A 14,339-nucleotide genomic window follows, 5' to 3' on the forward strand; every position below is an offset into this window, starting at 1 on the left:
CGGGGAGCCTTTGTAAGTCCATATCTGCCCCCTGCAAGATGATTGCAATGCTGGTCACGTAATGTCTACTGTAGATAGAAAAAAGTCACAGTGCGAACTTGCTGGACTAGCTGTTAAATACATTAAAATCTTCTAATTGGTATACTTGCACTGAATAGTAAAATCCTGAGTCTATATTTATCTTTATAGTGTCTAATTAACTCCCTATGAGATTGGTCATTCTGGCCTCAGGTTTCCAGGAGCTATGAGCCAGTTCTTAATTCTCAGTTAAATGCAGAGATTTCTCAGTTTAGAAGTTGTCTTTTGTATGTTGAAATTCAAATAATTCAAACTTCAAACAGGGATTGAATTTTACATAATTTTCTCCTCTGGCTTTGATAAATTGTGAGCCTCCACAAAAGGTAAAATTGTTTAGCTGGCTAGTCTGAGCAAACCTGTTTTTGAATAAAACTTCCTCTTTGCTCACCAGTTAAAACTTTGTGGAGAAGATTTTTCTATGTGTGAAAGGCACCTTGTCTGCACACAACAGAAGCTCACAATCATTTTCTGTAAACTGCAAATGGAGGCAGATTGTTGTGCAATACTGGACAACTTCCAACACTTCTCCTCCTGTGCACCTGTGTGGAAGGTAGCAGAGAGCCATTCTTTGCCAGCATTTTTATGGAGTCATTTTAATTTATATGAATCTCCATTTATGAAAAAATAAGTTTTAAAACCTTGAATGATTGGTCTCACACAGCCCAGAAATGCTACATTTTTAGTAACCTACTTGCTCAGGTTCTCACAAAAAATTACGGATTTTTCTAACTTAAATGATCTCTGATTGGCAGGCTTGAATTTTGGTGGCTAGAAGAGCCTAAGTATCAATGTTATCAATGTTCTGAACTTTACAGGCTCTGGAAGGAAATGGCATTGGAAAAATTTTCCAATTTAAGATATGATCAAATAGAAAATGTAAATCAAACCTAAAAAAAGCTTTTACTTTTTTTTTTTAAGTAAGCTTGTGACATTCATTCTTCTTACTCATTTTATTTAAAAGAAAAATATACTAAGTTAATAAATAGGAAAAGTTTGAATTTAACAATAAAAATAGTCATCTTTATTTATATTAGCAGTCCAACTCTCTGGGTTATTGTCTGGAAAATCACAGCAGTCACACACTGTGAAATATAAGAACAGTTTTACAGACACTGACCCTCTTATGTATACTATCAAGTACATTTAGGTTTAGCATATCTACTCCTCAGCTTAATGTAAGATACAAAAACAACACACATGCAAGTAACTATGATATCTCCTCCCTTGCAAAATTCTTTGTTTAATTATTGTCAGTGCGGTTGTTTGTTCATTTTGTCCAAAACCTCATGAGCCTAGTTCTGTGGTGAACACATTCTGTGCTGTAACTGGTCTGCAATGGACTGTATGCTTGATCTGGCTTGCACATGCTGGTATAAATAAGCTCCAGTGGGGTGATGGGGCTGTACTCACTAAGGCTAGCTGTAACTGGAATTACAAAACATAATTAGAGACAAGATAATTACAGATGTGATAACCCCTCCAGCAGAGGGACACAATTATATGGTTGTGCCATTGGCCTCTCAGCTAGGAAACTGCTCTTCTGAGCTTGTTGAAGAGGATTGGAGCTTAATGACATGTGATTTCATAAAACCAAGAAATCTGATTGTCCATCACAGAGTGGAATACTATCATTCCTGTTCTGGGGAAAACAGCGCTGAATTTCAGATATGTATAGTTGGATCAAAAATTCCACCTTAAATCTTAGTTAGGTGCATACTCTGGGTAGCAGCAGCAAAACTGATATTACAGTAGTTACTCATTTCTTATGCTTCCATGGTACTAGAGTTATTTCAGGGACAATATAATGTGGAAATAGAGACACTGAAAATGGCCTAAGGTCATAGTGGTAGTACCAGTTAGAAAAAATAGAGAGTTTGTTTTTTTTATATTGCATTTTATAGGCACTTAAAGATGCTCCCAAACAGCTTCACTCTTGAATATGACTTTTTTTTTTTTTTTTAATAAGCTGTGGGCCGCTGTGAAAACCAGTGACAGTAGTGTGATTGTTTCATAAGCCTATTTCTAGGGTAAAGCATAATGACATAGCCATACAGTATTTTTGTAACACAGAAAATGCAAGATGATGTTCTGATTCACTTGTAGAACTGCTTTTCCCTCAGTTAGCAATTGAATGCATGGAATAGTAACATCACCATTTTTGAAGGATTACTTCTAGTTTGGATGAGCAAAATTTATAAATACATTTATATAAAATTTAAGATGGTTATTCAAAGATGGTGACTAACTTTAAAAGAAATCACAAATTGAGAAATCAGGATGTAGAAACGTCACTCTGAATTTAGCTAGAAAATTTTGTATCCAGTGAAATCTTCATGGAGATTTGCACTGTATAAAGAAAATTCAAAACAGAACAAAACAGTGTAAGCTAAGAGCATCCTCATACAAGAAATTTGTTCAGAGGAGATCTCTGTGTTACAAAGGAAGATAGGAGAAGGATGGCACCAGTGCAACTCAAGTACTTTTCAAGGAAATGTTGCAAATAGCAGAACCTATTGAACATGACCTTCTGCTTAAATTGCAAGCGAGGCTTGTTTAAGAATACTAAAAAGAAGGCCTGAGTTGAAAGGATGGCTTTAGTGAACGACTGCAGTAGTAATTTCTCTTATGTGAAACAGCATAGGGGGATAAAGATCTACAACATAGCAGACTTGTGGTCCATTTTAATGGTTTAGCAAAGTCCTTTTTCTTCTTTTACACATTTTTCTCATCCCAATCTCAGTCACTGAAGTAATTTGCTAGATATTTTCCTTCTTTTTTGACTGGGATGGATCTCTAAGCATTTGAATGAAAGATAAATTGTGTATGTGTATTTAGATGTTGGAGAAAAGATAGTCTGAAAATGTCTTTGCAATGAGATTTCTTTGCAGTAGTAAGGTAAACTGTTATTTCGTCTTGCAGGCATAATTCAGTGAAATGCCCCTTGTTCTGTCACTGGGCATCACTGGAAAGAAACTGGAACCACTTGACTCTCATTCATTAGATATTTATAAGCGCTGATAAGATCCCCTCTGTGTTCTCCAGGCTGAACAGCCCCAGATCTCTCAGCCTTTCCTCAAAAGTGAGATGCTCCAGGCCTCTCTTCATCTCTGTAGTCCACTGAACTCTCTCTAGAAGTTCCCCGAGGACTTTCTTGTCCCAGGGAGCCCAGAACTAGACACAGTACTCCAGATGTGACTCACCTGGGCAGAAGAGAGGAGGAAGATACCAATCCTCACATCTTCCATTGGGAATGAATGGTTTACATAAAAAGATCCTTCAGACCAGAACACTGTCTTGAACACCTGCAAACCACGATGTCCAGATTTCTCTGCACTGATGACAACTCGAGAGCTCTCAGGGGGCTTAGTTTGACCCTGGAGCAGTATGGTTCTTACAAACAGAGGGTAATTCAAAATTCCATTGCCTGTCTCACGTAACACTTTGTTATTGGGCAACTGCATGTTTTGCCTTTTATTAAACAAACCTGGAAGTGGTATAAAGAAGGCAGATGAAGGTATCGGTCAACCCACATCCATTTTCATCCTGAAGTGGTTTGCAAGCACTGGAATCTAAAATAAAGCCATTAAAATTGGTACAGTCTATCCCTGAATGACAATAGTGTGGGCTGTGCTGATTTATATGATCCCTAAAGTGCAAACCTTTGAAGTATTCATCTCCACAATATCAAAACCATTGAATAAGTATCAAATAGCATTGTTCAGCATAGACAGTTAAGGGAGCGGATCCTCATCCACACAACTTTGATTTTTAGATTGTTAGATATGAAACTCATGAATCTTTACCAAATTGCTTCATTCACTGAAATCCATTTCTTTTTTCCACCATGAGATTTGGTCTGAACAAATCAATTTTTAGCATCTGCCTGAAAGCAGACACCATAAATCACCTATTTGACTACAAACTCTTGGGATTTCAGTATCAGCTTTTTAAAGCCTATTGGACTAATTTTACACAGGGAGTATAGTTATTCCTGCACTAAAATGATCTTTAGTACAGTCTGTGTGTGCAAGTAAGAGAGGTTTTTCTTGGTCTAATATTTCATTTCAGCTCATGAAATTTACTGTTTTTTATTGAAATGAAAACAGTGGAAAAAAGCATGAAGGTAAATATTTGATTTGAATTTTTTGTTTAATTTTTATAGTGTTCTCTAAAGTTCTGAATTAAATTTAACATTTATCAAGTCTTTGTTCAATCAATTACTTATTTTGTATTCCATTCACTCCTAAACACCTTGCTTGGAGACAAAGTGCTACTATATTACATGCTATAGAAATGGAAAGGGAGAGGACAATCTGTTTTTGCCATCTGCTACTTGGTCTTGCAATTGTGTGCTTATGTGGCTCATTTTATGCAGCATAAGCAGTTTCTGTCATTAAAATTAATGTTTGCTATATATTAACTGAGCACATATATAAGTTTTTGCCTAAAGTTTCAGTGCTACAAGTGCCAAATGAATAGTTTTTGTTAAGGAAATCTTCTCATTAAAATGTTGTGTGTGTGCTTGTGTCTACAAGAAAAAGATGTAGCTAAAACACATTTTGGGAAGGAGTATAAGAAAGATGACAATTACAGTCCATGAATATAGGCTAGCTTTATGTATTTCTTCATTCATTTTTGAAGTCATGAACCACAAAGATCAAAGATTTCTTAAGAACTACCCACTCCAGAATTACCTACTTCCTATTAGCTGGCTTCCCATAGGTGTTGTAGCACGTCATCTCTTCATACCATTTCTTTCACTGACTCATTGAACAATCTTTGGTAGCATATTTGGAATTGTGTTTCAGAGTGTCTCTTAGTACTGCACATCATTGCCTTTCTGTCGAAGCAGAGATGGTAGTAATTTGATTTATCTTCTACCAGTGAAAGAGGAGATTTATGGAAGCTGGCATAACTGAGAAAGGTGCAAGTTGTCCATGCTCTGAAGTGGGGGAGGTGAGGTTTCCTTGTTTTTTAACTGCCTCAGTAACCGTAGATTAGGAGATTACGCTTAACCTTTCGCTGTGTAAGATTTGTAACTCCTCAGCTGATCTCTAGGACTACCTTCTTTAATTTTATATGTTGGTATTTTTTACACACCTCCAATAAAACAAAGTATTACTTTCTAACAGAGTTCAAGCTACACACCAAATCCTTAAACAGTATGTATATAAAATGTTAATCATGCAAATAATTGAAGTACGCTACTGAGACCTCAAGAAAGTCAGATTCAATTAATCAGTCATAACTGAAACCTTAGTGCTCATGGTGTTTGATTTTTTTTGGGGAAAATAATATTTGAATGAAAATGACAATTGATTAACATTTTATTTCTGACCTTCCTAAGAAAAGATTGTCCTCAGCTATGAATTTTCCAGGCTGTAAATATGCAAAAGCAACTATGAATTTCACTAGTCTTAAAGCTGAGGAGCATATTTATTCATGAACCTTTATAATTGTCACTGATGGATAACACTGCCAGTTTATATATTTCCTACCTCTCTCTATGAGTCTCTAAAGTGACATCTCTTGTGATTTTTTCTATGGGATGCAGAGAATGCTTGTCATGGATATTGAAGAATGGAAGGATAATAAATAGTAGCCATTTATTTAGTTGTCCCATTGTAATGTCTTTCACGTGGGCTTATACGTGTTAGTGGTTTACAAACGACTTTAACACATTTTTTCTTTTGAGATTAAGGTTAATAGTGAGAAAACATGTTCTAAGTACAGAATGTAACCTAAATTTTCATGGATCATCTTGGTTCTATAGAAGTACCTTAATGTTCTTAGAATAGACAGCATTGGCTAAAAAGCTGTGCTTTTCTAAAGTAAATATTAAAAATAGTTGTTGTTTAATACAATCCCTACATGCCCTGGCTAGGCGTTTGAAGAATAAAGCTGCCTACAGCCACCACCAGCCGCATAGTGCTAGGGAATGGGTTTGAAAGTGGAAAAGAGACAAGTTGTAGCTGGATAGAAAGGAAAGCATCCTGTCAGCAGCCTTTGTGTGTCTCCAGAGGCAGATATGCCTAGATCTCTTTTGGATGTATATAAATTATTTTCTTTTAAAGTATTTTTCTTACAGATGCGTCTCTTTTCTATCCCTTTGGAGGCAGCATTGGTGCCCTTTAATACGCAAGATGTGAATACAGTAAATTTTAAGAGTTTGTGAGTCTCCTATTACAATGGCTTCACTGCCTGGATGATTTTGAGGAGGCTCTCAAGCTGAAGATTTATTCAATTTACTTCAAGTTAATATTTGAGAAGTGCTATATATTTATTTAGAAAAAAGTAGAAGAATCACCAATTGGCAGAACAAACATTGTGAACTTTCCTTCCTAAGATTCCTCATCGACCCCCCCAAAAATGTTGAAAACCAAAAAATCATCCCAAAACCTCCAAGAAATGCTCTTTCCATTGTCTGTCAAAATGAGAAATGAAATTGAAGCTTATCTGGAAACCACAGAGAAGTATTTGAACATGAAATCTGATGAAAATCCATCAGAGTGACAAAGAGAGATTGTATTACAGGGTAGTTCTCCTGTCTGAAATGGATGGACTTTGAAGCTGCAAACAGTGGCAAAATGCCTGATTTATAATTTGTATATTTATGTCAAAGCCAAAGCTAGCCAAATTTAAAATAACCTCCTGAACAATGTACCATGACAGGGAACTTTAAATGGGAAATGGTGTAATTTTATGATTAGTGACATCTATAACATGGCTGCTTCCAGAAATCTCACGATAAGTTGTGGATTTTACTTCTACAAAGCAGTGGTTAACTTTGATCAACTGTTATTGTACATACAACTTTACTCTGAATTCATGTATGTCTTTTTAACAGAAAGTATACTCTGGTCTGAATGGAAGGTCAGTTGTAGTCATGTTCGGTTTGAGAATAGTGCAGGTACTAAAGATGACAGAAATTATACACTTCCCAGGTGCTAATTCTTCTCTGCAGCACATTTAGAAGATGCCCTACCCAGCATGGGGGAAGAAAATCTGAAATCTGGTAGGGCTGTCCTAAGCCAATCGCAGTTCTCTTCTATAAGCAGAGGATGTAAATGTAAGTAAATGCAGTTTTAATGGTTATCTTGGCCATTGGAGATGCATTCACCATCCTTTTCATTTATTTCAATGCCCTTCCCATGTGTTTGTACAACCGCACTATGATCCTTATGGCATCTGCAGTTGTCACTGATAGTGAAAACTAGAATTAAAAAAGACACTGACGTACCACATTTGCTCAGAAATCATGTGATCACACCAGAGAAGCTTGCAGTCCTCACAGCTGGGTATCTACACAGAGCAAGAACTGGGTAAGCCAAGGAAAGAAAAACAGTAAAGGAAGCTTGCTGGAATGTTAGCTGCTGGAACAATGCTAACTGTTGGTACAACCAGAGGTGCACGTGAAAGCAGGCAAAGACTTCCATTAAAAAGGAAACCATCACCTACTGAAATACCACAACAGCTTCTGGCTCACTAGTTTGACCATCCAAACTTATTGTTGCATAAAAGGAAGTTGAACTGGATTCTACAAGTAGGAATTTGTGAGCTATTTTAGTGGTATTGCAATGAATTATAAGTGGTTCCCTGTGATCTAGGAAAAGATACAGCAATGCTCAGAAATCAGTCACTAGAAAACTAGAAAACACATTTTGTAGCACAATATCAAATTTAATCTAAAATAATATTTAAATAGGCCCAATATTTTAATAGATGGGTGTCTGGACAAATGAGCTTTTTTTAAAATATATGGATATAATCAGTGGTTATAGCTTAATATATGGATATAATCAGTGGTTATAGCTAAATGTTGGTGGAATGATGTCCCTTGATAATTGCTATTTCTGTCTCCAAGAACAACAGATCATACTCAGAACGTTTACAATCATTTGCAAAAGTATTTGAATGCTTTAAGCTAAAACGAATCAATGAATTTGCTGCCTTCTTACAGAGATAATCATAACTGAAAAAGTTTGTTAATGATTTTATCAGCTCAAATGTAAGCATACTTTAACAATAAAAACATTTCTAAAGATGTCAATGGAAGACCTTTATTGGACTGAAGCAGTAAGCGAAGGTGTTAGGTTACATCTTAAAATCTGACTTTTTTGAGGTATTATATATATGGGTGTATGAGTATTAAATATTTTCATATTTAATAATTGTAGTCATCACATCAGATCCCTTTTATTATGATTCCAGAATTTCTGTGGACATTATGGGCCTAAGGTTTAATCCATGGACTTGAAGTGTAATATTCTTTGACTTGGAAAAACTAACATTTAGGAAAAAAAAAAAAAAAAAAAAAAGATAAAGAAAAGTAAGGTGCATCCTGAGGCTCTTTTTCATATTGAGTAGAGTTGATGATAAGACATCCTTAGATATGTTATGTCCCCTTTGTATAAAGTATCTTTTTACTGTGATAGAAGTAGCACTGGATCGGACATGTTATGTGGGGTTTACAAAACAAATGCATTTTATTTAAAATCAGCTTTAATTCAAAGGTAGTTTCAGTATCTACGAACAGTGTGTTGTTTAAGTCACTACATTTCCTTTCTTGCTAGGGCCAAATTCTGCACTCAAATGTTTTAGTTGAACCACTGAGATCAGGGCAGGTGAGTGACCAGGGACACAGTCTGATGTCATTTTTTAAGGACAGCCACATATCAAGATAACACTACAGTTACTGATATCTGTATGGTTTAAAATAATAGATCTTATTCTACTTAATATTAACACTTCCTAGCAGTTAGATACCTGAAATACCATTTCTCCCACCAGTATTTGTACATATGAATGATCAAATAAAAATAGTTTTTAGTATATATCTTGTTATTGCATCTAATAAATAATGAGAGGTATAAATCAATCTGGTCATGAAATTTTAGCAGCAGTCATGTCATATGGTATCAGAGCTGTAATTGTCAGGATATGGGAATTTCTTGAGAAAATAGAAGCTACTCAAAGTGCAACCAGTTCTACACAAGTGTTCTTTGATTTTTGCCTTATTTAAAAGCAATCTTATTCCTCTTCTCTGTTTCCAAACATTTTTCAATCTCTCTGAAACTGAGACTTTCTCTTTTCTCTGCAGGTCTCCAAATTGCCTGATGGGCTGTAGATTGATTTCTGTACCACAGGTACATTTGCTCATTTACAACCATTCTCAGCATTTTCAAAAAAGGATGCCTAAAAGGTAAGCAGTAAATTCAAGCACCCAGGTAGAGCTAGTTGGTTTTAGATGAGCTGAATTTCCTAAAATAGATCATGTCCTCTTCAAAGTAATGTATTTTTATATTAAGTAAGTTGTAAATTGAAGACTTTTATTTTCAGTTATCCAGTTTTAAATAAATAAATCTTAGAAAGGTAAACTTTTCCCAGCTTTGGGCAACAGATTCTTGCCAAAACATTGTCTCCTAGCAAGCATTTGGACATTTAAAAATAGCTGTTTTCCAAACTGGTCACCAAAGAATAACATATCGATTGCAATTAGCCCTTTTCTTTAACTTTAGGCTATAGTTTGATTCAGTCGTGGGCTGAAATTCAGTTGATATCAGCTTTTGAAATACCTCTCCTCAAAGCACTGTAAACAGCTACCAAAAACATGCAATATAAGACATGAGTGCAAGACCAAAGCAAGGGGAGAGTTACAAGGTCTCAGCTGGTGACTGAATGCTGGGAGTATGAATTTCATACACAACTCACCTGGTACTGAATTGCAGTTAACACTGGCTGAGCTCCACATTGGAGATTCTGAAACTTCTGTTTTTCATTTCTTGATGTCATCCCATGAGCGCTCCATTTTTTTCTATTCCTGTTTTATCTTCTGTGGCCCTTTACATCTCATGGACTGTTTCTATCTAGAGATTTCTATTCTAACTACCGACTTGCTCACAGTTTCTGAGTGAAGAAAAGTTGTTTGTGATTATTTTGACTAACTAACGGCTAGTCTTCACATGTATTTGTTTTTATTACAGTTCTGCTGTGATACTTTGGTATTCAAATCACATAGAAATTGGTGCTATTTGTTTAATTTAAAAAAAGGTGTGTAAGCACATACAAGCACAAACAAATAAATGGTACAGCAGTTACTCAGGCTGCATAATGTTATGAAACATGTTAATTTTATGTAAGAAAATTTTATTTGCTAAGTGAAAATGAAGGGTAAATTACAATATCAGGTAATGATGCTGAAAGCTGGTTTTGATTTAGAGCCACGTCTGAGTCTTTCCTTTGGACAGTGACAGTAGCTTTTTATGATACCTATGTTAAAGGATAATACGTAAATAGCTGTGGAGAACTGTATCATCATAATATCAATTTCATAGTCTACCTACCAATTCTATCTTTATAACCTGGTGCCTTCAATTTTAAGTTTCCAGAGCTGGATGCAGTTGCAAAGATATATAAATATGTATTCTAAAATTTCTATATTCTAAAATACTCAGACCTAGATCAGCAAAATAATAATGGATAAGTTGTGATTTTGGCTTCATTGTAAGCATAGAATCAAAAGCTTAAATCTTTGCAAAAGTCCTAGCCATTATAGAGAAAGCTGAAAACATTCCTCTGTGCATTCTTTATAATAAAGTAAAAAATGTAGAAGATCTGTAGCCTGCAGAAAAACACTTTTACTTTGGTTATCCAACATACTTTACTTTTCCAATTTTTTTTCTTCACTCATTTTAATATACACCAAGGAATATAATTTTTTAGAACATAAAATTTCAGTGATGCCCACTGCTTTGAAAAGTACATGTAACATAGGGAAGTTCTTTAAGCTATAAAATACCATCTGTGTCCTCATCCTATTGTAGCAGCATTTAATGGCACAGAGTTTTTCATTGTTTTCCTCAGGAAGTGAAATCATCAGACTTTTTTTTTTTTTCCCCAGTGTGTCAGGACTGTATATCTACTATAGTCTGTAGCAGAACCTAGAGTAGTATTGGGCAGTTTTAGTTTTCTCTCTCATGTATTTCCCTCACTCAGTGTGTGGGGTGCTCAGTGTCTTCCTCCAGGTTAAGTGCCCCACTCATGTAAGATCAAGTCCAGGATAAACTTGAATTGGGTTTTTCATACAAACCCCCAAGTGTAGATGGGAAATTGATGATTTGCTGCTTTGAGAGCATGAGCATGGAGGGTTGAGAATCCTCAGAGCCCAGAACTTGTTAAGAATAGTGAGTAGGATTCCACACTTGAGGGTTCCCACAAGAATTGTCCAGTATCAGACATTTGTGCTCTGATTTCATGTCCAGAATTTGTAAGAGGCCAGGAAAGCTGCTTACATTGGAGCAATGGTGGGAAATCAGTCTGTAGGCCATACACTTGTGAGGGTGGAAGTTTCTGACCTGGATTAGGCACAGAGAAGGGAAGCTAACCCAAGTATTGTTTCAACATTAAAATTGTTAAAGTAACAAAATGGTAATGTTAACATAGATTAACGTTGTAACCATTAATCAACATGCTAGCATGTTGCCTTGAGAACTCCCCATATCAGAGCACACACCATCTCTTTTTTTTCATGCTATGTTACTGGTCAGACTGAATAATTTTAAAAGAAATATATTTTTCTTCCTCAATCTAAATCTTCATATTATAAATGAAAAAAATCCAAAAACTTAAATATGTCTCCTATTAAATAATTCAAACAATTTAACAGTATTACTATCTGAAAATCATAACACCAAGTAGTTTTCTCCTGAAAACTATTCATTTAAGAACATACCATCTGCTCTCTAACCATATAAAAATCTGTTTTGCAATATATAGGACACTGAGGTTTACTGTAATCTACTTTAGGACACGGAGATTGAATATAATCTAATTTACTGAATGTTTCAGGTTTTGGGAAGAATTTTCAGGCTTTTTGGGGAGTTGCCTAAAATATTTAGCAGATCCTTAGATGCAGAGCTTTTTGGTAAGTTTGAATAGTGAGAAGAGATTTGAAAGTGCATATAATTTCTGTAGCCAAAGGAGCTCTGAGATTTTATTCCAAGTCTGTAAATAAAAGAAAATGTTATTTCTATTTTTTGAGTGTGATGGAATGCTACAAGATGAGGTCATCTTTGCTTCATGAGTATGCTGTAATTCGATGATGCAATATGCATATGAAAGACATGAAGCCCTTGTTGATACAATGAAATGCTCATGAAAGTTTTATAGATTTGTCATTCAAACAGGAATAAACTGTAAGATATATAACTAATGAAGTTATACAATGGTATTTTTCAGTAAAATCCTCAAATTTAAAGAAACTAATGTACATAACAGGAAGAAACATTCAGTGAAATTATATATCCAAAAACTATCTTCAAAAACCTTTTAAGAGCTGCACCACACTTAAAAAGGACTGTTTGAAAGCCTAAAAGGAAAGGAAGTTCAACCAAAAAGTTATTGACATTTAAAGGGAATGCAGCACTTTTGAGTGAATATTAGTGATGAACTGTTCTTCTGATTTTTATTAACTAATTTATTTATTTTTGTTCTGGAATACATTTTATTCAGGGATCTTTGAAGTGTAATATTGTAGAATTACTCCATCTGAACCTTTAAGTAGAGGTGTTGGTTCTTTCTCTTTGATTTGACATCCAAGCTCAATAGGATAAACACACAGCTATCATATTGCATTACTTGTACTCAAAATTACACAAAGATGTACAACTACTGTTTTGAAGTTGCAAACTAAGAAATGATATTTAACATCAAAAATACACTGGAGCAATCTTCTGCCTTGGTGTAATGCATACTGAGCTCGGTGTTCCATTAAGTGAGAATTTTTTTTCATCTGATTCATGTATATAATTTAGATACAGAGAATGCAATAGAAATTCACTGTAATTCATCTTAAGCATTAAGACAAGAATATGTCCATCATTTTTAAATTACAGATTTAAGTTGGAAAACTGTCTAATCTCACCTCTCTCTCAAGTAAAATTGTTCCTTATCAGACACTACTAATGCATTCTAGTGAGAAGTAATCAATATGGCAATGTTCCAAAAGTAGTAATGGTGATATGATCTCGTTGCTAAGAGGCTTCACTGTACAAAAACCCAAAAAACTCTTCTAGTCTTTCCACCTGAACATTTCCTTATCTAAATCCTACTTTATCTCAATTAATTTCCTCAGAACATTTAAACTTTCAGGATTCTACCTTACAGTGTATCTTTACTCCAAGTGTTGATGATCCTTATCTTTTTGAATAAAAAATATAGAGGTTTTTATTATTTTATTTCAACTTTCCAGGCCCTTCAACATTAGTCTTTTTAGCTATGGAAAATATTGTACTGAACATGCATTGCAAACCAAGTATAAAATAATGAATGTGTGTTTGTCTGCCTGTCTGTAACAATGAATTACTCTCAGTGAGCTTTTACCTTGTCCAATGCCAAGGCCAAGGAAAGCAGTTTGTAGCAGCTGCTTACCACTACTTGCGTCCAACCCCAACTTCATTATTAATGATGTGTTATTAAAAAATTTACAAGAACTAGAGTTAGATTTGTCACCTAATTTTATCCTAGACGGAACCTTCCTCTGCCTCTCAGGTGTCTTCATGTTCAAATGAAATAGTTTTTAATTTCACAGAAATGACCTACAGATACATTCAATACTAGGAATATGTAGCATACAGCAAAAGTAATGACATTTATCTGTAGTATCTCTGAGGGGTGACATGAATTCAAAGCATATTTACGATGTAAATGTAAATTTGCTGATGATACATATTAATATTACAGATAAGACCGCAAACCAGTAAATTAAACATTTTCATACAACACTAGATTTCATGCCTAAGTATGAATCCCATAAAGGTAAAGTGAATGCAATCTATAGGGAGACTTACAGTTAATGACTGTCTTTCTTTCTTTCTTTTTTTTTTTTCCAAATATATTTTTTTAGTGTGATGGTATCCGGATGTATGGAGCATACAGTTCAGGTGAGTATTCTGGTTTTGGTCTAATATTTGAAAACACCTCACCAAAATGACAGCCCTAGCAGTGTTTTGTGAAGAGCAGCTCTGTGGACTCCAGCATACATCACCATGAGTATCGCTCACTGGATCTGGGGTCAGCGTTAAGGCCTCTGGAGCTCAACCTGTGGAATAAACACTGAAGTTTTTTCCAAGAAAATAATCTGAGGTAACGCTTTTTTTCTGTTTCCACTAGAGTGAATTAGAAACCTTCCCAGAGCAGATAATTACAAAAATTCCAGTGTGTTTTCCTAGGACAGATTAACATACACAAATAAAAAGATTACA

General features: G+C 35.0%; 1 long non-coding RNA gene across 1 annotated transcript in view; it reads left to right on the forward strand.

Annotated features, from left to right (window-relative positions):
• The window catches only part of LOC124417127, an 86,806-nt gene that overhangs the window by 65,736 nt on the left and 6,731 nt on the right, over positions 1 to 14,339 (forward strand). The window contains exons 4-5 of the long non-coding RNA XR_006931129.1: positions 9,179 to 9,280; positions 13,982 to 14,018. This is a non-coding gene — a long non-coding RNA (uncharacterized LOC124417127). The remainder of the gene's footprint in view (positions 1 to 9,178; positions 9,281 to 13,981; positions 14,019 to 14,339) is intronic.

This window comes from Gallus gallus, chromosome 10 (genome assembly GCF_016699485.2).
Source record: "Gallus gallus isolate bGalGal1 chromosome 10, bGalGal1.mat.broiler.GRCg7b, whole genome shotgun sequence".
Taxonomy (NCBI): domain Eukaryota; kingdom Metazoa; phylum Chordata; class Aves; order Galliformes; family Phasianidae; genus Gallus; species Gallus gallus.